This window comes from Grammomys surdaster, unplaced genomic scaffold (genome assembly GCF_004785775.1).
Source record: "Grammomys surdaster isolate TR1022 unplaced genomic scaffold, NIH_TR_1.0 367, whole genome shotgun sequence".
NCBI lineage: Eukaryota > Metazoa > Chordata > Mammalia > Rodentia > Muridae > Grammomys > Grammomys surdaster.
The window spans coordinates 2,613,720-2,639,809 of NW_021604786.1; the positions used below are offsets into that span (position 1 = coordinate 2,613,720).

At 42.7% G+C, this 26,090-nt stretch overlaps 1 protein-coding gene across 2 annotated transcripts in view; it reads left to right on the plus strand.

The window, feature by feature from the left end:
* Window positions 1–26,090, plus strand: part of Bicc1 (BicC family RNA binding protein 1) — a 240,523-nt gene that overhangs the window by 164,322 nt on the left and 50,111 nt on the right. The window lies entirely within an intron of this gene.

A 26,090-nucleotide genomic window follows, 5' to 3' on the forward strand; every position in this document is an offset into this window, starting at 1 on the left:
CCTTATCTGAAAACTGGGAACAAGGAAAGACTCCCTCCCTAGGCTGGCTGCGGGATTGCAGAGGTTTCCAGGGAGAGAGTGCCCAGCACAGTTCTGGCAGCAGATTCTCAAGGAATGGTAGCTATTATTAAGATGACCACTGCCTGGAAATAGCGTGTGTTTTTATTTCTCAATTTCCAAGTTCAATTTTTTTTTTGAGACGAAGGCTTATTTCCCCATTGGATTCTAAAAGTTTTGTGCATGTATAAAGGAGAGGACTTATAAATGTATAATTATATTTTGGAAACTTATAAGAATCTTAAAATGTTTTTGGCTGCTCTCTGAAATTCGTTTGACATTTAAAAGTGGTCAAGGCACCATCAGGTATTTCAAAATAAGGCCGTGTCTGATTCATCTGGGTAAGCTGGATGTTTCTCAGTTTATTTGGACTGAAGGTTTTTTTTTTTGTTCCCACATTTTCCTGGATCTGATTTGTGTGTGTGCGTGCGCATGTACATGTGTAAGTGTATAGTGTGTTTAGTCAAAACAACACGTAGAATGGTTAGGATTCGGCTTATGAGTGTGTTTTAGGAATTAATCATTTCTAAATTTTTGACCTCTCCACCATTTTTGTTCCCAAGTTTAAGTTCTTTTAGACTATACTTATACATATATACGTATATGTGTATATATATATATATTTACACATACATAATATACATTATACATACATATACATACACATTATACACACACACACACACACATAGGTATAGGTATAGGTATAGGTATAGGTATAGGTATAGGTATAGGTATATGAGTGTTTTGTCTACATGCCTGTATATGTATCACACATGTGCCTGGTGCCTGTGGAGGTCAGAAGAGGGCATCAGATCTTCTGGAAATATAGTTGCTAAAGGCTGTAAGCTACCATGTAGATGCTGAGGAACCAAGTCTGGGTCCTCTTTTAAGAACAACAAATGCAGTTAACCATGAAGCCATCTTTCTAGCCCTTGTTTCCAAATTTCAATATCTTATGGACAGAACTGAGGACAAGTACCCTGGATGTCTGCTTGAAGAGTTGGCCAGCTCATTCTGGAAGGACTTACAAAAGAATGAGACTTGAGTTGACTTTGAGGGCTAAACTATTTTCCAGATGGATAAAGGGATGGGTGTGGGGTGGCTTTTACAGACCAGGGGAGTAACACATGAAAAACTGGACCCCAGAAAGCCCACATACCTCATTAATGCTCAACTTTTAGTGACTGGGACCCTAAGAAATTGCAATGTGAAAACTGTCCCAGAATCCTGCAAGAGTAGCTTCAAGTTGAAGGGCATAGTGTAGATGCTGGAAAAGCATTGCGGACAAATGAGAAGGCTGTGGATCTTGAAAGAATTTGTACTTTGCCTGGAGGGTGGGGCCTGCTTGCATATACAAGAAGATTTCTCAGTAAATGATCAGAGAGCAGGTGGCTCGAACCATGTCTGATTCAGGTCAGGTGAGAGGTGGACTGGTGGGAGTAGGTGTTTAGCTAGCAAGATTAGCGTGCTATAGAAATAGAGATCTGAATTAATATTCATGGAGTTGTATATAATACAGCATGAAATGCACCCCTTGGGATAGTCACTGAAATACCGTTTCTATTTTGTAACAGGTGTTGGCTTTTGAAAGAAATTTTCACTTACTGCTTTTTAAAAGAAGCTTGCCATCAGCTACATTTGATGAAGTGGTTAAGACAAGAAATTTTTGCTCTCGCTATGTATTTTTGTGACCCTTAATTTGCTCAAGTATTTTATCAATCCTCAAAAGAGCGATAGAGAAGTGTTTCTTATTTATGTGTAAGTATGTGTTATCTATGTAATCCACGTGTGTGTGTGCGTACACACACACACACACACACACACACACACACACACGCTTCTTGGAGTTCTAAAGAAGCCATCAGATCTTCTTTAGCAGAAGTTACAGGCAGTTGTGGGCCTGAATTGATCAGTTTAGAGCCTGGGGCTAAAGACCAGGCAGATTTAAGTGATCCTGGCTTCTGGAGGCCAACTTTTGTTCTTCTCCAGGAGCAGTAAGTGCTCTTAACTACTGAGCTATCTGTCCAGCGTCAGAGGATATTTCAAACTGTATTAGTTGAAGTGTCTATACATGTATGTGCGAGCATGCATGTAGACACATGCATGAACTCATACATGCATGCACACACTCTGACAGACTCTCTTTCTTGGCCTCCCAGTTACTGGGATTACAGGCATGTACCACTGCGCTGGCTTTGAAACTTGCTTTAATATGAATAACATTTCTTCTAAGATTCCTGTTGAGAGCAGTATAATATCCCTGCCTCAGGAACTGGTGAAGAGAGACTTAAAAACGTTGACTACATTCCCCAAGAATTACAAAGCCTTTAAGATGACTCATGTATTTTAAACCCTTACTCTCCAGTTTCCATGATGCCCTTTAGCTATTGGAATTGATCAGTTTAGCGCCTGAGGTTAGAATTTTGAATGATCCTGGCTGCTGCTTGACCTTAAACAGAAATGGAGGACACAATAGTCTTACTTGGTTTTTTAGTTCACATGGGAGTGGATGGATGCCTATGAGGTACGAGTATTTAACTGTCCACTGGGCAGTTAAATACTGCAAAGTGAGAGATACATTTTGGGATTTGACAAAAACTTTATCTTCTTTCCTTATAAAAGGGACCATTAAAGGTTGACCATTCATGTTCACTATGGCTTTTAAGAAGGAATTGATTCCACTAAAACTCGAAAAATCTCTTTGAACATTTCGGGAATATTTATCGCCTAGATTCAATTATCCTTCATACCCAGGTCAGATCATATTTTATACGTATGACAGATATCTAGGGACAAATTCTAGGGAAGCATTTTTTAATCCTTTTTCTATAGAGAGTATTATACTCTCTGGCTCTTGTAGAGTATATAAGGGTTTCTTGTCCTGACTAAGTATCCATGAGAAGTAATGTATCGTCAGACGCTCAAGAGCTGTTTGCTTCTTTAAAAATCTATCTGGTTTGCTTCTATCATAGGTTCACACATGTGTGGGGGCAAAAGTTGATGTGAGCCGTCTTCCTCTAACCGCATGCATCTTACCTTTTTTTTTTTTAGTTATTTATTTTTATTTTATATATATGAGTACACTGTCGCCATCTTCAGACATACCAGAAGAGGGCATCAGATCCCATTACAGATGGTTGTGAGCCACCATGTATTTGCTGGGAATTGAACTCAGGACCTCTAGAAGAGCAATCAGTGTTCTTAACCACTGAGCCATCTCTCCAGCCCCACATTTTACTTTTTGAAGCAGGGTCTCTCACTGAATTCACTGCTCACTGACAGGGCTAGGCTAGCTCCACAGGGCACTCTGGACATCTGCTTATCTCCCCCCCACCCCCAGTTCTAGTATTACAGACACGTGTGCTGGAAATTTGAACTCAGGTTCTTATGCTTTACAAATTGATTTGTCTCTGCTGCTGCTGAGTTGTTTAACTTCTGGCACAAGGCTTGTGGGTGACTTAAACATTTTTTTTTAATTGCCGTAATAGTCTGCCTTACATAGTCTGACTTGATCTGCTTAAAAGTTTGTCGTTAAGTATTATTAAATATTGATTGATTTGATCAATGTTCCTTTTTTTTAAAAAAAATACTCTTCCTTCTATTTTTTTTTCATCCCTGTTTGTGGGGGGTCTCTTGCCAGACAAAAGCCACCTGGGCTGAAATTGTTACTGTTATCCTGGAGAGGAGGAACAGACACCCGACTGCTTTGTGAAGCTTAAAACACATGTCAAATGCACGTTGTGAGAAGCAATGGTATATTAGTGTAGAAGGTACCTGTCATAGAAGGTTGAGCTACTCTTTACAAAGAACTCATTTCTCTGAGGCCGACAAGGGTGGCGGGCCCTCGGGGGAGGCGAGTGTTGGCTGGTTCCATGAGCAGGAGCAGCTAGAAGTAGTTTTAAGGTAAGGTGGCTTGGGGACAAATCAGGTAGGACTTTCTCTATACGAGTTCCATCTCCAGGTCTCTCAGTGAATCCTGCTGTGATCATTCTTGAAGAAACCATGAAGATTTAGGCTGGTTAGGTGTGCACAGCATTCCCGGTGACTGGGAATCTCGGCTTCCTCTCATTGCTCTGTTTCATATTTGTATATTTAAAGCATTATGTGGTCTTACTACGTGCTGGAATTAATATATAATTAATACAATTAATTATATATCAATAATATAATTAAATAAAATAATTTTATATTAATTATATAAAATAATTAATATAATTAATTATTAATATATATGGAGAGGGGGAATAGATAGATAGATAGATAGATAGATGATCTACAGGTAAGGCTAAAGGAAAAGACAAAATTAACTTTCTTCTCAAAGGTAGATTTTTAAAAAGCATCTGTAGCAACATATTCCTGAGTTCTCAGCTATGCTCTTGTCACATTAGCTTGAGAGCCAGCACAGTGTGTATTCCTGTTTCCATGGCTACCTGCTAGGCAGCCGAATCCCCCAGGTTGTATCAGAATTTTTCGGGGAAAGGCAATTCAAGGCTTTTCAAAAAGTCAAGTCAATACTATTATTTTTAAAGCAGATGGGTTAATACATTGCTGTAAAAAAATAAAATAAAAGTGGTTTTACTACAGCCTTGATTTCCAAGTTGTAAATGAAACCAGAGTTGAAGGCAGTGTTTTAATGGATTTGAAGTTCTGGCATTTAAAATGGTTTCTCCTTAGATGGTCTCCATGGCAACAAAACTTAGCACAAGTACCAAGTATCAGATCTACTGTGAAATATTCATGCCACAAAAATTCCTTTCATCCTCGTGTTACCCCAATAAACGAAGGCAAAAATGTAGCTTATTCAAAGTACTATGTGGGCAGATACTGTAAAAAATCATTTTAAGGGCTGACTAAAATTACAATTAGAAGTGAACTCTTAAATTGAGTAACGATATCAGGCTGTGTCATATTCTCAAAATGTTAAAAATGTTTTCTTCCCTTAAAAAAATTATTATTTCAATTGTTTGCTGGCAGACTTTTTTTTTTTTTTTTAATTTTAACCATAGAAAAACTTTACACATTGATGTCAGTTTGGGCTTTGATGCCACCCCTCAGGTTACTGCCCCCAGCTCCATTTTTTTTTAGCCAAAACACAAAGTAGCTATATCGTTGTTAAAAGATAATGGCTCTTTTTAGAATAGGTATTTTAAAACAAAACCCTTTTTTTTTTTTTGTCTTAGTTCAACGGCCAATGTAAAGTGTGCTTTTTACAATTTGTTTTAAAAATCAGACAGCTATCCAGGCATAATGAAACCATCTTGTAAGGGGAGGGGGAGAAAATCTCCTTGTCTGTGGAATCTTAGTATGATCTTTTTTTTTTTTTTAAATAGCAGTGATTCATTTATTGTCTATTGGGTTTTGCTTTGTTGATACATCCTTACTGTTATTTTTTGTGATTCACATTTTCAGTTCTTGGGTAAGAAGCCACTTGCCATTAAGACTCTGTCAAAGTCAGTGCCTCTCCTTGGGGTTCCTTGGGGCTTGATACAATATGCACTTCTATGCTGTTTGAAGGACATAGATTGCTATGCCCCGCCCCTAGATATGACCAGGGGTGGGACACATGGAGGTGAGAGCGCCACTGTTGAGGGATCACTCACTCTATGGGCTAAACTGTAGGAGAAGGGCAACAGATGGACCTGGCTGGCCATCTCCAAGAAATGAATTTACTGAGCTATACCGAGAGCTGCCATTAGAGTTTATATTCTGTTGTGACTTGATTCAGTCTTGGCAAACAGCCTTATTCCCTCGGGCAATATGATTGCTCTTCTTTTAGTGGTTCCAGAAGCTTCCAGTTTTAACTATCGTACTTTACAGGCTGGAGAGATGGCTTAGCAGTTAAGAGAGCGCCCTGCTCTTGCAGAGAACCCATATTCGATGGGTATTTCTCAACCACCTCTAACTCTAGCTTCTGGGATCCACGTAATCTTTACTTGCCCAACTGAGACGTCACTACATCCCATGCTTGTGAGCCCGTACTCCGTTGGCTTCTCCCATCCCCCAACCCTGCCTCCCTTGTCCATGGTTAACGACTCATGCAGTTTCTTTAGGTATCTGGATGCTCTCTGGTTTACAAGCCACATGCTCTCAGGCTTCAGAGGTTCAGGATATCTTTAGCTAGGTCATTATTTTCTCTCCTTCCTACTTGGTAGTAAGATAGGAAAAAAATCTCCTTAGTGGTGATGGTGGTAGTGGTATATGCGCATGTATGGGAGAGAGATGGACACAGAGAGCATGATGGGAAAGTGTGTAGCCCAGGCTAGCCTAAAACTCACTGTGTAGTCCAAGTTGATGTAGAACTTGAGGTCGTCTGCCTCAGCCTCTTCTGTGCTTAGGTTATAGCGTGTACTACTAGCTAAAGAATTCTGTTTTCCTTGCCATACTGAGGAGTGAGCCCAGGACTAAGCTATTATGCACCACCAAGCTACAGCTTCAGCTTCTTCTGTCAGATCTTTGTCCACTTCTGAACAAAGTGCCCAACTGTCCACTTCTCTTTGGTGATCATTTGAAGGGTTGTTGAGAGACAATAAGCCTTGGGCAGTATTTAATGCCTTAATCTTGGAAGGGCTTGTTATTTGAGATACATTTCCATATTTTCCTTAATCCATAAAAACACAATCTGACTCTGTCAAACATTCTGATTTATAATAGTTAAGGCCTCAAAACAGTGTGTGTGTGTGTGGGGGGGGTGTGAATAAACATTTGTAAGATGCCAAATGCTTTCATGATTATTACTTCATTGACTGTCAGCGTTTGGAGAAGTAAACGCAGTTCAAGCTTTTAGCACCAGTCCCTCTATATAAGTGTGTGCTCATCTTGTTATAATCTCATGTGTTATAATGTGTTATATATATAATCTCATGTGCTCATGTGTTATAATCCAGTAGGCTGGAGATGTCTCAGTGGCTAGAGTGCTGGGTTAGCATGCACAGACAGCGTTTTGTCCCCTGCACCTTGTAAACCCTTTGTGACACTACACGCCTGGAATCCCAGCATCCTGGATGTAGAGGTAGGAGAGTCATGAGTTGAAGGTCATCCTCAGCTACATAGCCAATTTGAGATCAGCCTGGGATATGTGAGCCCCTGTCTCCAAAATAAATAAGGAGATAAATTAATTAAAAGTAAATAAATGTCAGGGACATGGTTGATGAGAAGAAGCCAGTGGGTGTTCAGGCTAGTTTTTAGTTTAGAAAACAAACAAATCATAAGGGTTAACCATGAGCGCAGGTGAAGTGTCTCTTCCGGGTTTTGTTTGCTCCTCTTGTTCCGTGTGTGGCTTATTTTCAGGGAAGGTCTGCAGAGAAGGGAGTTTCGTTCTGGAGTTAGCTGACATCTCCAGTGCTCATTGTGATCTGGCAATAAAAGGCGGTGACCAGAAACAGAAATCTGTTCTAAGTTCATAAAAGTCACTAATGAAAGAAAGAAAGGAAAAAAAAAAGTAAAGTCAGCTGAGACACCAACAGTGAAGAAATATTTCATTCTCTGTTGGAAAAGTGAGTGCCAATAACAATAGCCAGAATCCCAGGAACAGAGAAGAATTTCAGAGGTGACATTCAGTTCCTGGCTTCCTTTTCTCCCTCCATGTCCAAAGGACCAAATGATTTATCCTTGCTCCAGGAAACTGCCAAGGTCCATGGGACCACACAACATGGTTAGTGGCTAGGAAGTCTTTCCCTGGCTATGATCTCAAAGGAAGTACTCTTTCTTAAAAATGGGAATATAAAGTCATATGTTCGTTTGTGTGTTAAAAACTCCTCTGAGGTGCCAAAGTAAACTTGGATTTGATAAAGAAAGTCAGTACTGTCCGAATCACCCTCAGCTATTAGGGTGTAAAAGAAACAACAGAGGTGGACTTTCCTTAGCCCCTATCTTGAGTAGGTCTTAGCATCTCACAGAAAAGAAAAGATAGAAATGCACTTGATGTTGACCAACACAGAGACGAAAGAAAGGAAGACTTGGCCTGAGCAACTAAGGGAACCTACAGAGTGCATCCCTTTTCTGGACAAGGATAGTTTAAGTAGCAAATATTCAAGGGCCCTCTGTAGGCTGGACCGTGTGTCCCCATCAAACAAATCTGTTTTCTAACTGGAAGCCATTGATAGTTGTATGCCCTTTTGATTTCGATCAGATTATAACCTAGGCCTAAACTGAGTTAGTCGCGGTTTATGTAAATAAAGTTGTGTTTGAATAAATATCATTACTCACTCACTGTGTCTCTGGATTCTTTTGTGTTCAAGAGGCAAAGTTTGAGTATCTGAAGCTCAAAATATGTACCATGGACTTTCTCAGGAAACAAACAAACAAACACACACATACACAATTAGACAGGCAAGGAGCATACTATCTGCTGAGTTGGACTGAGAATTGAAGTCTAAGTTTTTTTCTGTAGCTTATGATATAGATGAATTCTTGATATAGACATATCAAGAATTTAAGCAATAAAAATATCAAATTTAAATTCCTTTATTTTCTCAAATGGATTGACTTTAGTCTGCCAGACAACCCATGTGACAGTCAATGTGCTCTAAGCAGTGAGATGCTAGTTATTTTTATTTTATGTATATGGGTGTTTTGCCTGCATGTGTGTCTGTATAGACAGTGGCCAGAAGGGTGCACTGGATCCTCTGGGACTGGAGTTATAGAAAGTTGTGAGGTGCCAAGTGGGGGGCTTGGAAATGACTCTGGGTCTTCTGGAAGAGCATCCAGTGCTCTTAAGCATGGAGCTGTCTTGTCAGCCCCCAGTGGGATGTTTAAACAAAATACGTAATTGTCCTGAGGAACACACATTCTAGTGGAACTCTAGTGGATGATAAAGACTCCAGCGTGAGCTAGAACACGTTACATGTGCTACACATTGATAGGAATCAAGTATTAGGGACTCCTTATCCCAATGGTATTGTTGTCTTAGCAACAAATTAGTTCTCTCTCCTGAAAGTCTCAACTTCCAATGGGATTCAGATTAGTACACAAAGAAATGAGGAAAAAGAAAATGAGACAACCCAATAATCCCATCTGTGAGCCTGTGTATTCCCCAAAATTCTATTACGTACACCCTCTGACTTCGTTTATGGAATATATGATTTAGAAACAGGAAGCAGATGTTTTACGCCCAGTGGTTTGGTCTCCCTTCGACTGAATGGCCTTATGAAGGTCCTTAGTGTCTCTGGAATGTTGGGAGAGTTTGCCTTCCCCAGCATAGCAGAATCGCCCAGGGGGTTCCTAAGCGGCATTGCTGGGCCCCTCCCTTGAGTTCTGGTTCAGTGAGTTTACAGTAGAGGTGGAAAATGTTCATATCCAGCAGTTTCCAAGGGGGAGCTACTGCTGCTCTCTGGGGCCACACTCAGGAACAGGGGCAGGGTATGGTTGAAGCATGCCTTAGGACTCCATGATCTGAGAACTCCCTAAGATATTTTATGAGGCTGTGCTACACCAGAGAGCATTCACCAAATAACGTGTGAGTTAAGGTGACTGGTCTACTGAAGGAGATATTCCGAAGAAGTATTCATGAACCGTCCCCGGATGGATATCCATCTGTTGGTTTAATGTATTCTATGTGACTTCTATCTGGAAATGAATGTGAGCTGACGTATAAGGGTAGAGGCCAATTGGTGAGGTTTTGTTTTGTTTTGTTTGTATGCTGAGTCCTCAGTGAACTCTGGGTCTTTAAGATGACCTGTGAGCTTACAAGACAGAGTGTGTCTTAAGCTCAACCTTCTGAGTTCCTGTAGGTTCCCATCACCCTCTGTGTGAAATCAAGCATGGTCACTGCTGACTGCCATTTGTCACACAACTGACTCTATCTCTGCAAAGCATATGTGACGATTTCTGTTAGACATTCTAGTCTAGACGTCAGTGGTGTTCATCCTGTCCCCTCTAAGGAGTCTAAATGTGCAACCCAAACTAAATCATCCATGTAACAAAGCTCACTACATTATTGTCAACTAGGGTGTACATCTCGGTCACACTGTAGAGAACCAACGCCCTGATCAGCAATTGCTTCAGACAGCAGATAGGAGGTTCCTTCCCACTGGAGGCTGGCTGTCCTGTCGAGGGCTGATTTTGCTAGCTAATGCATGTGACCACAGACCCAGCTGCTTGCTCTGGAGGTGCTCTGCCAGCCTTCTCTGTGCTTGGCGCTGGTGGTCGGTCATAGATGGTGGCTACATCTCTGAGCACCAGGAAGGGTGGGAAGGCTAGAGGGCTGTGTGGTACCCAGTGCTCTCCCCTGCTGAGTTACACCGCCTCTGATGGGTTCTGTGGAACCTACCATCTCCAGATTACCTTACTGCTTCTTTCTGCTTGATTTTATCCTTCTAAGGGGATCTTTGGTCCACCTGCAGTATGGTTGTGTGATGACAGTTGGTGTTCTAATATGTTCCTACTGAGCGCATCAGTTCCTACATATGTTTGCTGCTCACAGATTTATGATGGAAATTCTCTTGTCAACCAAGTTGTTTTGAGTGCTTGAGCACAAACACATATAGGCACACACACAGGCTCATATACACACACGTGTTTGAATATGTACATGGATCCACATACACACCTTTATATCTACTACATGCATGTATGCACAAGGAGACAAATTCACATGCACACACACACGTGCACATATACACAAATGTATGTGTGCATATACATACAAGTGCATACATATCCACACAAACACATGCACACACATACATGTATGCATGCACATACACATGCATGCACACATGCACACATTCATACACATATAAACATGATTCATAATGCATATACATGCATATTCATGTATGTCAGTCATGTACACATATACATACATACACATTGGATACATACACACACAAACATATGCATATGCACCCACATAAACAGGCTACATATCCTACTTAGATATCCCCTCTGCTTTTATAAAGGTTCCGTTCTTGTCTATTGGTCTCTTAGACTCTGTAATGTTAATATATGCTAAACCAAGATGACTGAAATGCCTTTTTTTGTTTGTTTTCTTCCCTTTCTCTTTCCTTGCTCACCTTAAAATGACAGGCTTTGTCTGTGGTCACTGTGAAACAGGACCCGAGTCTGTGTGGATGTGTCTGGGCTCACTGTGGAATAAGACCTGTGTCTGTGTGTTACAATGTGTCTGTGCTCACTGTGAACAGGACCTGAATCTGTGTTGCCAGTACCGGGTTTGAAAGAAAACTAGAATCGGCAGTCACCGTCTAAAAGAGCAACGTGAAAGTTATCACATACTCACTAAACTTGTGGATTTTATTTTATTTTACCCTTTTTTTGTTTGCTTTGCTTTGCTTTTTTTAACTGCTGTCAGGTTGGAGTGTTTCCTTCCAGCTGTGGTGTAGTTCTGTGTCACGTGGCCTTTACTTTCTCCACCCTTAAGCACCTTCTCGGCTCGATTGTCTCATCAAAAAAACTTCATTCACTGGGACATTAGAGTGTCTGTCGTTGAGAGGGTGTTCATTTTTTTTATCATACACTAGAAACTGTTTGGAAAAGTCAGGTTAACGGCACTTGAAAGACTGAGTACCTCTAGAGGATTTCCAGGAAATGTGCAAATCAGGAATGCCAGTCACAGGGTTTGGAGCGTCGGTGGCTAAGAAAATGCACACAGCTGCTTCACGGTTGGCATCTCCTCCAGCTCTTTACTCAATCTCATGAGTTGCCAAGGGTTGGCATCCTCTCCTCGGTTCTCACAAGACATTGAGCAGGGAGAGTAGTCTTCATCTGGGAGTCCAGGGCCACCTCCCGAATGCTGGGATCCTCCAATCTGTGGTCCTAGTATGTATGGGCTCGTGACTCTGTGTGTTTGGGGCGGGAAGAGTGATAAAATACCTGTGCATGCATGTGAGTGTGTGTGTGAATGTACACAGATGTGTTGGGGCGAGTGGGTATGAGGTGTGATTGTGAACATGTGGATGTGTGTGTGGGAGAGTCTGAGTATGTGTGTGTAAGGGTGTGAGTGTGTAAGTATATGTTTTTGGAAGGCCCTACACAAGCTCCAGTTTCCAAACTGGAATTGATAACCTCCAGATAAACCCTCTGTGTCATGGGGAGTCTATGAAGGACCTGGACCCTGGAGACGTTTCTCCTCCAGCATCCTTTTGCCTTCCATACTTGGCCTCCAGCAGACTGAGAAGAGCAAATAAGTCCCCTGAAGATGCCAAGTGTCACCGTTTCGAATATCGGATGAATTACGGTGTGGGTTGCAGGCACTGCGTTTACATCTGCTTCCTCTTAAAAGTTCCTTGGTAAATCAAAAGCTCTCAGTGAGGAAAGCCGGACTCCAAAATTTTTGCAAAAGCCACTGTACCTAGCTCATGGCTTTGTCAGGTTTTGTTTTCTTGGCGTTGTTCTGGCATTTGGCAACTGTTTATTTAGACCAGGTGCAAACGGCAGAGGGTAACAGACACCCTTGTTCTAGCCTGGTGAGCTTTGGTTTCTTTGCTCCTTGGGTCACCTGCCAGGGACACCCCTGTTAGCATTAGCCTGCTCTTTGTTGCCTGGAGGACATGTTTTTGCTGTTGCTTAGGTTCGGAGAAAGTCACCACAGATTCCATCATCCTGAATTACAAATGGCTCCTTGGTGGGCAGCCAGTGTTCCCCGCCTTCGCCGTCTTCTCTTTTCACATTTAGTTTAGTTTCTCATTACACTACCTTTGCTAAATGGTTTCCGGAGTGAAAATTCCAGGCACCACATCCTCTGCATCTGGGATCTCTTCCCCTAAGGCTGTCAGGGGAAAAATCATGTAGTAATGGAACACTGAGTTCTACACGCACAGTTGAAGACACACATCTCGGATCTCAGCACTGCTGAGGAAGACACACACCCTCAAAGGCCTGAGGAGTGCCCCAAGACATTTTTTTTTATTGGCTATTTTATTTATTTACATGTCAGATGTTATTCCCTTTACCCATTTCCCCCCACTCCCAATATCCCCATCCCATCCCCCCTCCTCCTGCTTCTATGAGGATGTGCCCCTACCTACCCACCCACTCCCACCTCCTCACCCTCGAATTCCCCCACACTGGGGCATCCAGCCTTCACAGACCAAGGACCACCTCTCCCACCAATGCCTGACAAGGTCATCCTCCCTCACCTATACAGCTGGAGCCATGGCTCCCTCCCTGTGTGCTCCAGGCTGGTGATTTAGACCCTGGGAGCTCTGGTTGGTTGGTACTGTTGCTCTCTCCATGGGGCCACAAACCCCTTCAGCTCCTTCAGTCTTCTCTCTCACTCCTCCATTGGGAACTCCTTGATCAGTTCAATGGTTAGCTGTGAACATCCAGCTCTGTATGTTTCAGGCTCTGGCAGACCTTTCAGGAGACAGCTATATCAGGCTCCTGTCAGCATGCACTTCCTGGCATCCACAACAGCATCTGCCTTTGGTAACTGCACATGGGATGGATACCCAGGTAGAGCAGTCTCTGGACAACCTCTCTTTCAGTTTCTGTTCCCCGTTCAAGCTGAACTCAAAAAAGGGTTTCAGCATGGGAAAGAATTTTCAGGGCCAACCAATACTTAAAAAGAAGAGTGGGAGACATTGTCAAATTTATTTTACTAAAAGCATCAAGGTTAAGACAAAGCAGGGTGCTCAGAAGGACACATACCTCAGCGGGGGCATGTGCTTTCCCAGTGAAGAGCAAGGGAAATGGAGACTCACACAAATGTGGATATTGGAGTCACCAAGACAGAATATTAGTTATTAAATTCTTTTGGCGACTCTCAAGTTGCATCTCTAAAGGTTACTAAGAAAACCTTCTCTCTACTTCTCTCATCTTCTCTCTACTGATAAGAAAGATATGTCAGGTGGCCCCAGAGGTGCCCTGGATAGAGCTATAATCTGATAAAGTAAAACCAGGAGTCAGTAAGATTGCCCAAGGTGGTCAGTGCGTGTCCTTTCCCTAGGTCTCGGGCAGTTAACTCCTGGAATTCTTGCTTCTCTGATGGTAAAGGCTTCAACTGAATCCACGTCCCCACTATATACCCACCTCCCATTTCCTCTCAGATTGAAAGGAAGGATGTTGCCATGTGTGTCCCTGAAAACAGGTTTTCCTTTATACTTACTTTGGGCTGAGTGTCAAATGGTATTCTAGAAATGACTTTAAGTTGGATGTTGCTGGTCTGGGTGAGGCACATGGTATCAGCTGTTGGAGCTTTTCCTCCTCCTCCACATCTGCCTTCTCCTGCATCTGGAGAGGCAGGTGCTGCCTGCGGCCCCTTTCCATGACTTGGTGACTAGTCACCTTGGAGATATGCGTTTTCGCTGCAGAATTAACCCTGCACAGCCCTTCGGTGCTCACGAGCTATGCATGCCAGGTCCCGCCCACTGTTGCCTTCTCCATCCCCGCCCTGGGATTCTTCCTCCCATGATGCTTTACACCCGTGCCTCGGCCTGTAACCTCGGAGCACCACACCTCCCTCTGCTCACTCCATTTTGTCTCCTTTCTTCTCTTTTCTTTTGAAAGGCATTTCCTTTCCTGACAAAGCCCATTTCTGCCTGAAGGATGACCTTTTAAAATTCCCCTTTGCATCCTAAAAACCAGTCTCTCTTTTGCATAGACATCAAAGAGAGAGTCTTAGCCCAAGCACTGTGGATTTCTACAAACTGGAGAAGGCACCACATTCCTGTGTGATACTAAGCTTGTTGTTTGGTGACCATGTGTTGGGGTGAGGGTAGGTATTGCTGAAAATATTTAATCCCCATCTAGGGTTTCTATCTCATCTTTGACTATTCAGTTCTCAGATAAAAGACACACACACAACCTTTATAATTAAGCCTTAATCAGCGCTAGAGCTGGGCAGATATCTACCCTCTATGATTTAAGAATCTACTTCCCTATCAATAACCCCAAGTTCCTACTGACTTTGTTTCATCTGGGCTGGTTTTAACTTCAATTGGCCAGTCCCCATGGCCATGCTTTCTTGACTCCTAACCCATGGCATCTCTCTCCTCTCTCCACAAGAAGGTGTCTCTCCTTTCCTAATCTCCTCTGACCCCAAGGCTAAGAACACCAAGCCCCATCTATCTCAATTCTGCCCAGCTATAGGCTGTTGGCATTTTTATTTACCAATCAAAAATAACTTGGGGGCAAGGTCACATAGCATCACTTGGGTCTACATGTGGATTCTCTCATCTCTGGGACAACCAGGTCTTGGAGCCTGCACTTAGCATTAAAATACATAGTGACAGCCCACTGTTATTTTTATCCCCTGTCACACTGTCATGTCTGTTCTCAAAACTACACTGTGGGGTTCAATGATGATTTTGTTTTGCCCTAGTGAGTCACTGCCAGGCACTACTCACTTCACAAATATTTTACCAGAGTCTTTCCTCTCACTATCTCTAGGTACAAATCAATGGGGAAAGCCAAACGAAAATAACAGTAAACAAACAAACAAAATGGCACTGATCACCTTTATTTCAAGGTTATACCATGTTGTTCTTTGGAATAAAAGTGGTTAAGTTCAATAAAGCCAGAAAGGAAACCAACCATAGTTAGCAAGAATTGAGAATTTGTTCCCTTGGAAAAAATCTTAAACATGGCCATTTGCTCAAAGCTCAACATAGATTCCAGAGATACTGGTTTTACTTGTTAAAAATCCTTTTGGAAAGATTTATGTATTTCACTCGTAGGAACATTTTGCCAGCATGTGTCCCTGTGTGTACCACATGGGAGCCTGTCGCCTGTGAAATTCAGACGAGGGCATCAGATCTCCTGGACGTGGAGTTACAGGTGATTGAGAGCCATCGTGTAGGTTCTGGGAACTGAATCCAGGTCCTCTGGAAGAGCACCCTGTGCTCTTAACCACTGAGCCACCTCCTCAGCTACATCTAAACATCTTAAATATGGAATTCAAACCCATATTTTAGTGTAAACAAAAAATTCTGGAAAGTCCCAAAATCTTTGAAATTTTTCTAGAGAAAGACAACTAGATCACATCTCTGGGAAGGGGACATTTAACTCTTTACTGGCGTGTGGAAAGGGTTGACTTAGTAACATCCACAGCAGTATGTGTCTGTCATACGTGTTTATTTGTACATGTATGCTAACCCGTGATTTGGCATGTCACAGACTAAAGCCATTACAGAAGGAAAGCTATGAAGCTTTTCTGTGGCTAAAACTGTATCTATATGTTTACTTATATTTATATTATAAATACATTTTATAGTTTATTATTTAAAATAAAATATATTTTATATATTATTTATCTATTATCATTAAGTTATATACATAAATATAAATATGTTTATATTTATTCTAGCTCAGTTGTTCTCAACCTGTGGGTCATGACCACTTTGGGATTATATATCAGATATCCTGCCTATTATTAGATATTTACATTACAATTCTCAACAGTAGCAAAATTACAGTTATGACGTAGCAATGAAATAATTTTATGGTTGGCGGGTATCTTCACAATCTGAGGAGCTATATCAAAGAGGTGCGGCATTAGGAAGGTTGCAAACTGCTGTGCTAGATTGTGAGAAACTGTGTTTTGACTTTTGTGGATATACATGTAGAATCCAGACGTCAATTTTGAATGGCTTCCTCTTGCTTTCCAGTCTATATTTTGCGATGGAGTCTTTCACTGAGCCTAGGGCTTGCAATTTAGCTTACACTAGCTGCTGAGTGAATCTCCGAAGATCTGCCTGTCTCCACCCTGCCCCTCCCTGGATTTATGGACATGTGCCACCATGCCAGCTTTTTCTGTGGATGCTGGAGATCCAAACTCATCCCTCATTCTGCACAGCAAGCCCGTTCCTCTCAGCGCTGTCTCTCTAACGCTCTTGACCTTCTGTTTTGAAAAAAAACATAGTAATTGAGTTTTATATTAACTAGAGCAAAGCAGCGGGAAAAGACAGAGGATTGTCCCCTTTTGGAGAGGATTGTGATTATTTTGTGTAAAGTGATACTGTATGTGCTTCCCACAAATCACTGGTTCTTAACCTGTGGGTTGCTTCCCCTTTGGGGGGGTGTCCAAAGACCCTTTACATGGGTAGCCTGAGACCATCCATCGGAAAACACAGATATTTATATTACGATTCATAACAATAGCAAAAATTACAGTTATGAAGTAGCAAAGAAAATAATTGCACGGCCGGGGGAGGGGTGTCACCGCAACATGAGGAACTGTAGTAAAGGGGTCTCCGCCTCAGAAAGGTGGAGACCCACTGCTGTAAGCACTGATGCAGAGGTACTCCTCCCTCAGTCTCAGGATGTGGTAGGAACCCCACTGTCAGTTGACATTCTTTGGAGAGAATGGTGTTAAAACGAACCCTGCTGCCACCAGCTTTAAAGATAGGCCTGTGGTGCTCAGACCTTCATTCTATCTAGAGCCTCCCATAGTTACCTCAGGCAGGAACACAGTGAGTCCTTGGTGGCCATTCCTGCTGTTTTCCCAGTTCCCTTGCTGAGTTCTCCTGAAACCCTTGGATTCTTGTTAAAGCTGCATACTCAGAAGCTGGATCTTCTTCCACAGAGAGGCCCCTGGGTTCCTTCCAGGTGAGGTCCCACCCTAGTAAATCCATCACCACAAAACACTGCAAACAGATTACTTAGGTCATTTATTTAGCTGATAACACAGAGAAGTATTTTTAGCTCAAAACTCCCCAAAACAAATGACTTTTGGAATCTGTCGTAATGGGATTTAAATTGTCCTTATTAATAGCTCTGGGGACCATTTGTCTTAGTACTAAATGATTCTCTCTCTTTTTTTTTTTTTTTTTAAGAATGTGGCAAATCATGCCTCTTGTATAAACATAATGTGAACATGTGTTAAAGATTGAATTTATCTCATTTGTCATGAGAGGATGAAGCAAAGGTGACCAATCAAAAGGGGCCAAACTTCAGCAGGAAACCGATTGTAAGATACATTTTCAGTTCATCTGAAAGTTGGCTTTCTTAGTGCAAGTGCGAGGTAGGGGGAGTTGGCTTCCCCCAAAGGATGGCTTGTTTGTCTTTCTGTCGACACCATTTAATAATTTGCTTAGAGCTACGCTATTTAAAACTTAGAATTATCAGGTATTTTGAAGGCAGTAAAATCTGGACACAAAGAACCTAGGACTGTGGGCCAGGCATGTGCACCTCTCCAATGTGATGCCCAGGGGCCACACGTGTGCTTGCATGAGTTATAAATGACCCTTGTGAGCATTTGATGGCAGCATCGAAGTCCCTTCTGCCTTCTGTGTTGTCTGAAAGGTCACAGGTCACTGTATTCCCTTAGAAAGATTTCTCCCTTGTTAGAATAGATACAAAGATAGTGGTTTTGATTTTTGAGTCAGGGTCTCTCTATGTCTTAATATTCAGCCCAGGCTAGCTTTGAACGTGACGTCATCCTGCTTCAGGGTCCTGAGGGCTGGGGTGTGCCCTGTCATATCCCAGTATAAATGGCATCCTGGTCCGATTTGAGATTTTTGTCAAGTAAGGGGTGAGGAGTGCTGGAGATACAGAGGCAGATAGGTACACCCTCCTCTCTCCTTCTGTCTAATTAAGATTAGGGCTGGGAGCAAAGCTGATTTCATTCCTGTTTGAAGAGAAAGTCTGAAAACCCAGGAGAGCATCCAGCCATGTGGTCGCAGGTCTTCCTGAGAATCACATCCCTGAACATCGGTGTCCACTGAGCTGCCATGAGTTTCCCTTTAAGAGAGATGGCAGAGATGCCCTGAATGAAGGCTTTCTGATAGGTTATTGTGATGCCCTATGGGCACTAATGAGTTCTGTGTGTCCCCCTTATGTCTTTTGATGAAATCACTTTTGAAGATGTGCAAGCATTTACGTGGGTCGGAATCGTAACGGGTAGATTAGTTAAGTCCCGGAAGACTGAAGACTTGTTGAGACTGGATGTCTGCAAGATAAATGACCAGCTGGAAACATTGTTTCTAGAAAATCCCGTTACCGACTCGGCTTCCTTTCCTCATGACTAAGAGGAACTTGAAGATGCTTTGGCTCTTGAACGGGGCGGTATAGTTACTTTGTCTAGACCTATGAAGACAGTGGTCCAAAGATTAAAAAAAAATAAAAATAAAAAATCAGATTACCAAACAGATACTTTCTCTGCAGGCTCCAGCAGAGCAGCTCAGCCACTCCCTATCCCCACCTCCCCACCCCCATCCCACCGCCTTTTCTTTACTATAAACTTGTCAGGGAAACTCAAGGCACCAGGGCAGGCACTGAGTAAATGCTCAAGCAGAAAAATCAAAGCCATGGCAGTCTCAAGAGAAGGGGAACATAAAAGGTTGCCACTAAGATGTGACTTGCAGCCAGATGTTGGGAACTGGGGTCAGGCTTGACGAAATGCCTATAAACTATAGGAGAATGTAGAGAATGTCAGGTTTGCTGAACAAGGGAAAATAATTTCGAGTGGCCAAAATCAAGACTCTTAAGGCTTTGGGTGATTTAGCATATGGCAGCCACTAAGAATGCAGTCGGCTTTCTGTCTTCTTTTTTTCCCCCCACACCTTACGGGTAAAGGGAGGAAGGATGGACTCGAAGGAGGCTAGGGCTCACAGTAAGCTGGCTGCCAAGATGACCACAGGGACTTTTTCATTCACCTGCGGTGGTCGGTGGCAGTTCTTCTTGTGATGTTGGAACTGATAGGTGTCGGCTAACTTTGCAGTTGTTCCTTGACAACTTTTATTGATTTTCTTCTCCAACATAATATTTTTATTAATTATTTGGGAATTTCGTACAATGGACCCTGTGATGGTTTGTATATGCTTGGCCCAGGGAATGGCACTATTAGAAGGTGTGACCCTGTTGGAGAAGGTGTGGCCTTGTTGGAGTAGGTGTGTCACTGTGGGTATGGGTTCTGAGACCCTCATCCTAGCTGCCTGGAAGCCAGTATTCTGCTAGCAGCCTTCAGATGACAATGTAGAACTCTCAGCAGTGCCTGCACCATGCTTACCAGGTGCTCCTAAGTTTCCAGCATGATGATAATGGACTGAACCTCTGAACCTGTAAGCCAGTCCCAATTAAATGTTGTCCTTATAAGACTTGCCTTGGTCATGGTGTCTGTTCACAGAAGTAAAACCTTAACTAAGACACATCCAATCACACTCACTTCCCATTCCTTACAGATTTACCCTGTACCCCGTATCCCTCAACAACCCCCCAAAACAGAAAAAAAGAGAAAAATATATGAAATCCAATGTGTTACCTATATACTCATTGGAACATGGTCACATTCCCAGTGGCCAGGCCCTTAAAGAAAACTGAGTCATTCCCCTGCCTCCCTGCCCCACCCTCACTGCACTCCACCCCTTCCACATCCCACCCTCACCCCACCACCCCACCCCTGCCAAGATCTTTTACCTCAAGGAGTAATCACCACCCCTTGCAACCATACCATAGTATTGAGGTGTTTTCTCCCTCGGTCATTGCCAGAGGAAGTCTGGCGAGTGTGAACTCAGAAATGGATGGCTGTTCTGTTGGGTCCATTGTTTTGAGCTCTGTCTTGGTTACTGTTAGCATCAGGGATACAAGAAAACCATTGCTGGATTTTATTGTGGTCATTACTCTGAGTCGTTGTTCTCCTGCAGTCCAGGATGGCCTCAAGGAATCACTGATGTACCTGAGAGCAAGCCTGAACTACGGATTTTCCTTCCTCTGTCTTCTAAGTGCTGGGATCACGGGTGTGTGCCAACATGCCCAGGTTTATGCTTGCTAAAGATCAAATCCAGGTCTTCCTGCATCTTCTTAGGCATCCTTTTAGGCAAACATCGTGTTAACTGAGCCATACTTCCAGCTCTACATTTTGATTTGGCCTTGACTTTCCTCCTAACATCCAGGTGTAGGCCTGTCAATTTTTCAAAACTTGTGCTAGCTTGACCATCCCTACTAGGAAAAAGGGGTGTATCTTTCTAACACTAAATAAACTTCAAAAATAGGTAGTACTTGAAAATATTGGAGACACTGAGGGAAATTATTATTCAGTGTATATTTTGTCTTTTAAAATGTTGTTTAAACATTAGTCCTTGGAACTGATAAGCATGGGTTAGTTGACTTTTTAAGGTGTTTTAAAATGATGAGAGTTTATCACTGAGTTTTTCCTCAAGCAAACAAGTTAAATATATCTAAGATAGAGGACACTGATAGTTTCAGACATAAATGGACCCAATGAAATCTGGAATTATTCAGGGACAATAAAGCAGGTAATTCCTCATCTGGAGGAGGCCAGTTCTGAACTCAGACCAGTGTCCGTGTGGCAGTAGGATAGCATCACACACAGAGCTGTGGTAACCATTGGGTTGCTTTCCACCGGGATCTTGTATGTTGACGTCCAGTTGGGTGCTATTGACTCTGGGAAGCTCAGAACAGAGGCAGAAGCTGGAAATCTAGAATTAGTAAGTAGTGGGACGTTGGATGAAAGCTGACGTGACTGGAATAGATTCTCCTGGTCAGAGACATCTGAGAGAAAAAGTGGGCCCACAGAGTTCTCCCAAGAGTGACGCTGAGAAGATGGGATATCTGTGGGGAATGCAAGTGGAGACTTCAGCCACCAGTACAGGGAGCATGGAGGATGCAGGAGCAATACCACATCCACCCTCTACTGACAACTCACTGTGAAGTGGACATCACTGTCAGAACCATCTCATGGGAGAAAAATAAGTTCAGGTCAGTTACCAGGTCTGCCACCTGGATGCTTCCTAACTAGTCTCTGCGGTAGGCTTTAGTGGTTTAGAAAACCAAGAGCTGGAATGGCAGGAAAGTGCCAGAAACCTAGTTCTCTCCGAGTCCTACAATACTGGAGAATTGGCTCAACAGTTAAGAGTGCTTCCTGATCTCCCAGATGACCAGAGTTTGGTGTCTAGCACTTACATTGGGCAGCTCAAAACCACCTTGAACTTCAGTTCTACGGGAGCTAACTTCTTGTCTCCTCATACAAATAAAAATCTCGTAAACAGTAAATAAATAAATAAATAAATAAATAAATAAATCAGAGATCTTGGGCTGAGCCACAGATGGGAGAGAGAAAACCTGGTTCGTGTAAAGGAGCCATCCTGTACTTGGATTTCTGGCTCCTATGCCTGATAGCTTATTGGAAGAAGACTCCTACCATGGAAAGGAATCAAAATTCTCTTGAGGTTGAAGAAGACAAAAGAAATGTGTGTGTCCTGCAATAAAGCAAGCTTAGAATAAAGAACAGAGCATGCGCAGACAGCGCTGAAGAGAGTCAGGTCTGAACAAGCTTACAACCCAGTCTGAAGTCGGGAGAACACACATAGCTTTGAAGCTCCATTACTTAGATTTCATTTCGGCTCCAGGATGGACATCCCTGCTCTCTCCTCCTGGAACAAAAGAGACGTTGGCCTGAGGTTTCATGTTCGTTTTCTAATCCTTGCCTGATAAAGATGTAAAATAGTGGGCTGCACTTGGAACACTGAAAGAAAGAAAGAAAATGGAATCAGAGACCCAAGCGTGTCTCGTGAGCTGAGGACCAAATGTACCTAGACAGGCCAGTACAGTAATCAGTGTGGTTCGCGTGTGTACAGATTTGGCTTCCCCAGATCTGATTGATGATCCTCAGATGGGGTCTCTTTGTCCACTGTGCATTTACTCAACACATTCCCCCTTCATAGGGAAAGGAAAGCTGGATCCCTGCCTAGCTTTCCTGTGATGAACTGTTGTCACCTCCTCTGCTTCGGAGGCTATACTTGATCCAGCTTGGGCATTTGGTGAACCCTTAGGAAGGACACTAAAGAGCAGGCTTTTGTGTTCCATTCCAGGTCTAGAGACCTGCATATATATGTGAAATTCTAGGGATTAATGGAAGTTGAAAAAATTAGATTTCATGTAAAAGAACTGATTTCTGCCAAGTAGAAAAAAGGATAAGAGTTGAAGAATTTCTACTCCAAGGAAGCGTATGAGGTTTTTAATAGAGGTTTCCATTACGTTTCAACTTGACTCAGCTGCGGCTTCTCATGTAAATCTTCAAACCTTGGTGTTTGCCCTTTTCTCTTGTGCCTCTACTGGTAATTGAAAAGAAGTGACACTTTGCTCAAATTTTGTGTTAGCATATTGAAACAGGTAATATTCAGAAAAGCCACAGCGCAGGCCGGCTATCTAACCGGCCAGGCAGCTTTGCTTAGCTCTGGCCACCATGTTCTTGCACCACAGCTAGAAGCAGCCAGAGGCCAAGAGTGCCACTACTAGACCCATGAGACACCAGTGTGGTAGCTGGCTCTGCCAATCCACCATACTGTCTCCACAATGCTCTGCTGAAGTCCAGGCTATTCCCACTATGCCCGCAGTATCTGGTAGAAATGAGACTCTTAAAGCTTAATGATTATCCAAAGGATTTATGTATTTGGAAATGCTCAATTAACAAGATGCTCACACAATTAAAATTGTTACCCAATTATCTAACCTAGATATTATAACTACCTTAGACTGCTAGAGACACACGTACATCGGTCTCCATCTTCTCCCTTCTCCCAGCTCTACCTCCTCTTCTACTGCCCAATCACAAAGCTCCACTGCGAATACAATGTAGCAGAATAAATATCCTGCTATAGCATATTGACTAGTACTCATGTTTCAGATATAACTTCGGAAGTGGACCTGGTTACGCAATAGTGGCATCCCTGTTACAGAGTTACCAATGACTTTCTGGTTGGATCTAAGGCCTATTCTGTGGGAGGGAGTTTCATGCCTGGTAATTCTTGTCAAAAGCCTATGGCCATGGAGGTTATAATATGCTGTTATTTTGTTGCTAAGTGTTAATGCTATCAAACTGTCTTTTTAATATTTATGTTATACCTGCAGACCTGGGATGCTCTCAAGTATTGTTACAGAAGCTCCTTTTTATTTTCTTTCAGAAGACAATAGTTACCAGAGAGTTGCATAACTGGTCACAGTACTGAAGATATGAGACTCAGTGCTCAGCCCTTAACTAGACAGCTATATCAATCCCACAATCCACCACCATGTCTCAGGGATCATCATGGAAGAGGGAGGTGGAGATAATGTAAGGGACAGAGAATGGGATGGGGGGAGAAATGTTGTCTTCAGGAAATAACATGGCTGTTGTGTGCATGAGCTCACAGCAGCTACACAAGATGTCTGCACAAGAAAAAGCCAGCCCAAAATGTTAGCACAGTTGGGGTAGATGATTTCTACACCCCACGCTTACTGAGGAGCTAGGTAGTGGCAGCTGAAAGTTACTGGGAAGGAAGAATCACTCTGTATTGTCTGTTGCCCACTGGTAGGGTACCCATGCTCCAGTGAATGGTCCTATGTATCATACATACATGGGCAGTACTAGTTGAACTTAGTGTATTATTAAAAAGGAAAAGGAAGAAGAGAAGGAAGAGAAGAAAGAGGAGGAAGAGGAGGAGGAAGAGGAGGAAGAACTCATGAAGCTGGGATGAGACATGTTAGGAAGATATGGAGGAAGTTTGAGGGAGAGTAATGGGGAGGAGTTATGGTCATATTTCCTTGCATAAATATATGTTAATTCTCAAAACAATTAATTAAAAATATTTGTTTTATAAAAGAGCAAAAATGTGACAGTAAAGATCAGTATAGTTGCTGTTATTATATTTAAAATATACTTGTAATATTTGAAACAAAAGATACCCATGAGCTTTATATATGTATAAAAAGCAGTACCAGGCCAAGCCTGCATCCTTGAGAGACTTCAGATCCTGTTTTCACACAGTGCTTAGACAGTTCCATTGCATAGACTGAGACACAGCCTTCTTAGCTTGCTTGACAGGTAGATTTACTCAGGAAAATGTAGTAGTCCATGTGTCCCATCCTTAAGTGTGATCATAAGCTTCCCAGAGGAACCCATCAACCTCCTCCATATGAAACCGGCTGAATCAGTAGTTACACCCATCTCCCTTGAATAAATTTGAAGTTGGCTGGTAAAACAATGTTTATGTATTTAATACACTGTGGGTGTCCACTGGAGGGAGCATACCAGCCGGTACCTTCAGAGGTTAACGTTGTAGAAGGCCAAGAAATGATTAGAGATTTCAAAATGCCGTTGAATCCACACATATTTTTTCAGAGGTCTTACCCACACTGCCCCACACTTATCAAGGAACCTCTGACAGTGCCAAGATGTTTCAAGTAATAAGCAGTTGAAGAAAATGCACCTGCAGCATGTTGGAGGGAGGGCAGAGATAGGCAAAAAGCTGTATTGGTGTTTCTGCTCTGCAGTGAGGTGAAGTCCTGTAGAATGATAAAGTTGGAAGGAATTGGTCTTTGTGAAGGAGCGTTTACTAAAATCTAAAGGATGACATTGTTACTTTCTTCATTTTGAACATTACATTTATGTATTGACTTAGTGTGGGTGGGCAAATACCACATACTTGGGCCACGGTGTGTGTTTGGAGGTCAGAGGACAACTTTCAGGATTTATATTTTCTCCTCCTACCATGTTAGGTCCCAGAACTCAGATCATCAGGCTTGGTGGTAAGCATCTTTACCCTCAGAGCCATCTTGACAGCCCTGGGAATATACATCTTAGCCTATGTAGAGCCTAGACTCCACCTCCCAAATGTTTGTGCTTGAAAAGAGCCAAGGGCAAATAGGGAACACCCCACCCTCATACACACCAGGCCACAACAAGCACTTGGAACTCTTCCTGAAGGGGAGGACAGGGACAGGTAAACAGTACGTCTTATCAGCCCAGCAGGAAGTAGAGTGAGCTGCACCTTAGCTGTACCAAAGGGGTGCTTACAGAAAACAGGTAGAACGGCTGGTGAGATGGCTCAGCAGTTAAGAGCACTGGCTGCTCTTCCAGAGGTCCTGAGTTCAAATCCCAGCAACCACATGGAGGCTCACAACCATCTATAGGGGAATCTGATGCCCTCTTCAAGCAGATGGATATATATGCAGCAGAATACTCATACATTAAAATGAATTAAAAAAAAAGAGCAAGTGGATATGGATAGATAATGACCCCTGTTGGGAGACAGGAGGAAGGCATGGACTTGGGAGAGACCATCACAGGGGAGCCCACAGCAAGGGACTTCTCAGTGGAACTGTGGTCACGTGTGCATGCCTCCAGCTCCAGGAAAGCA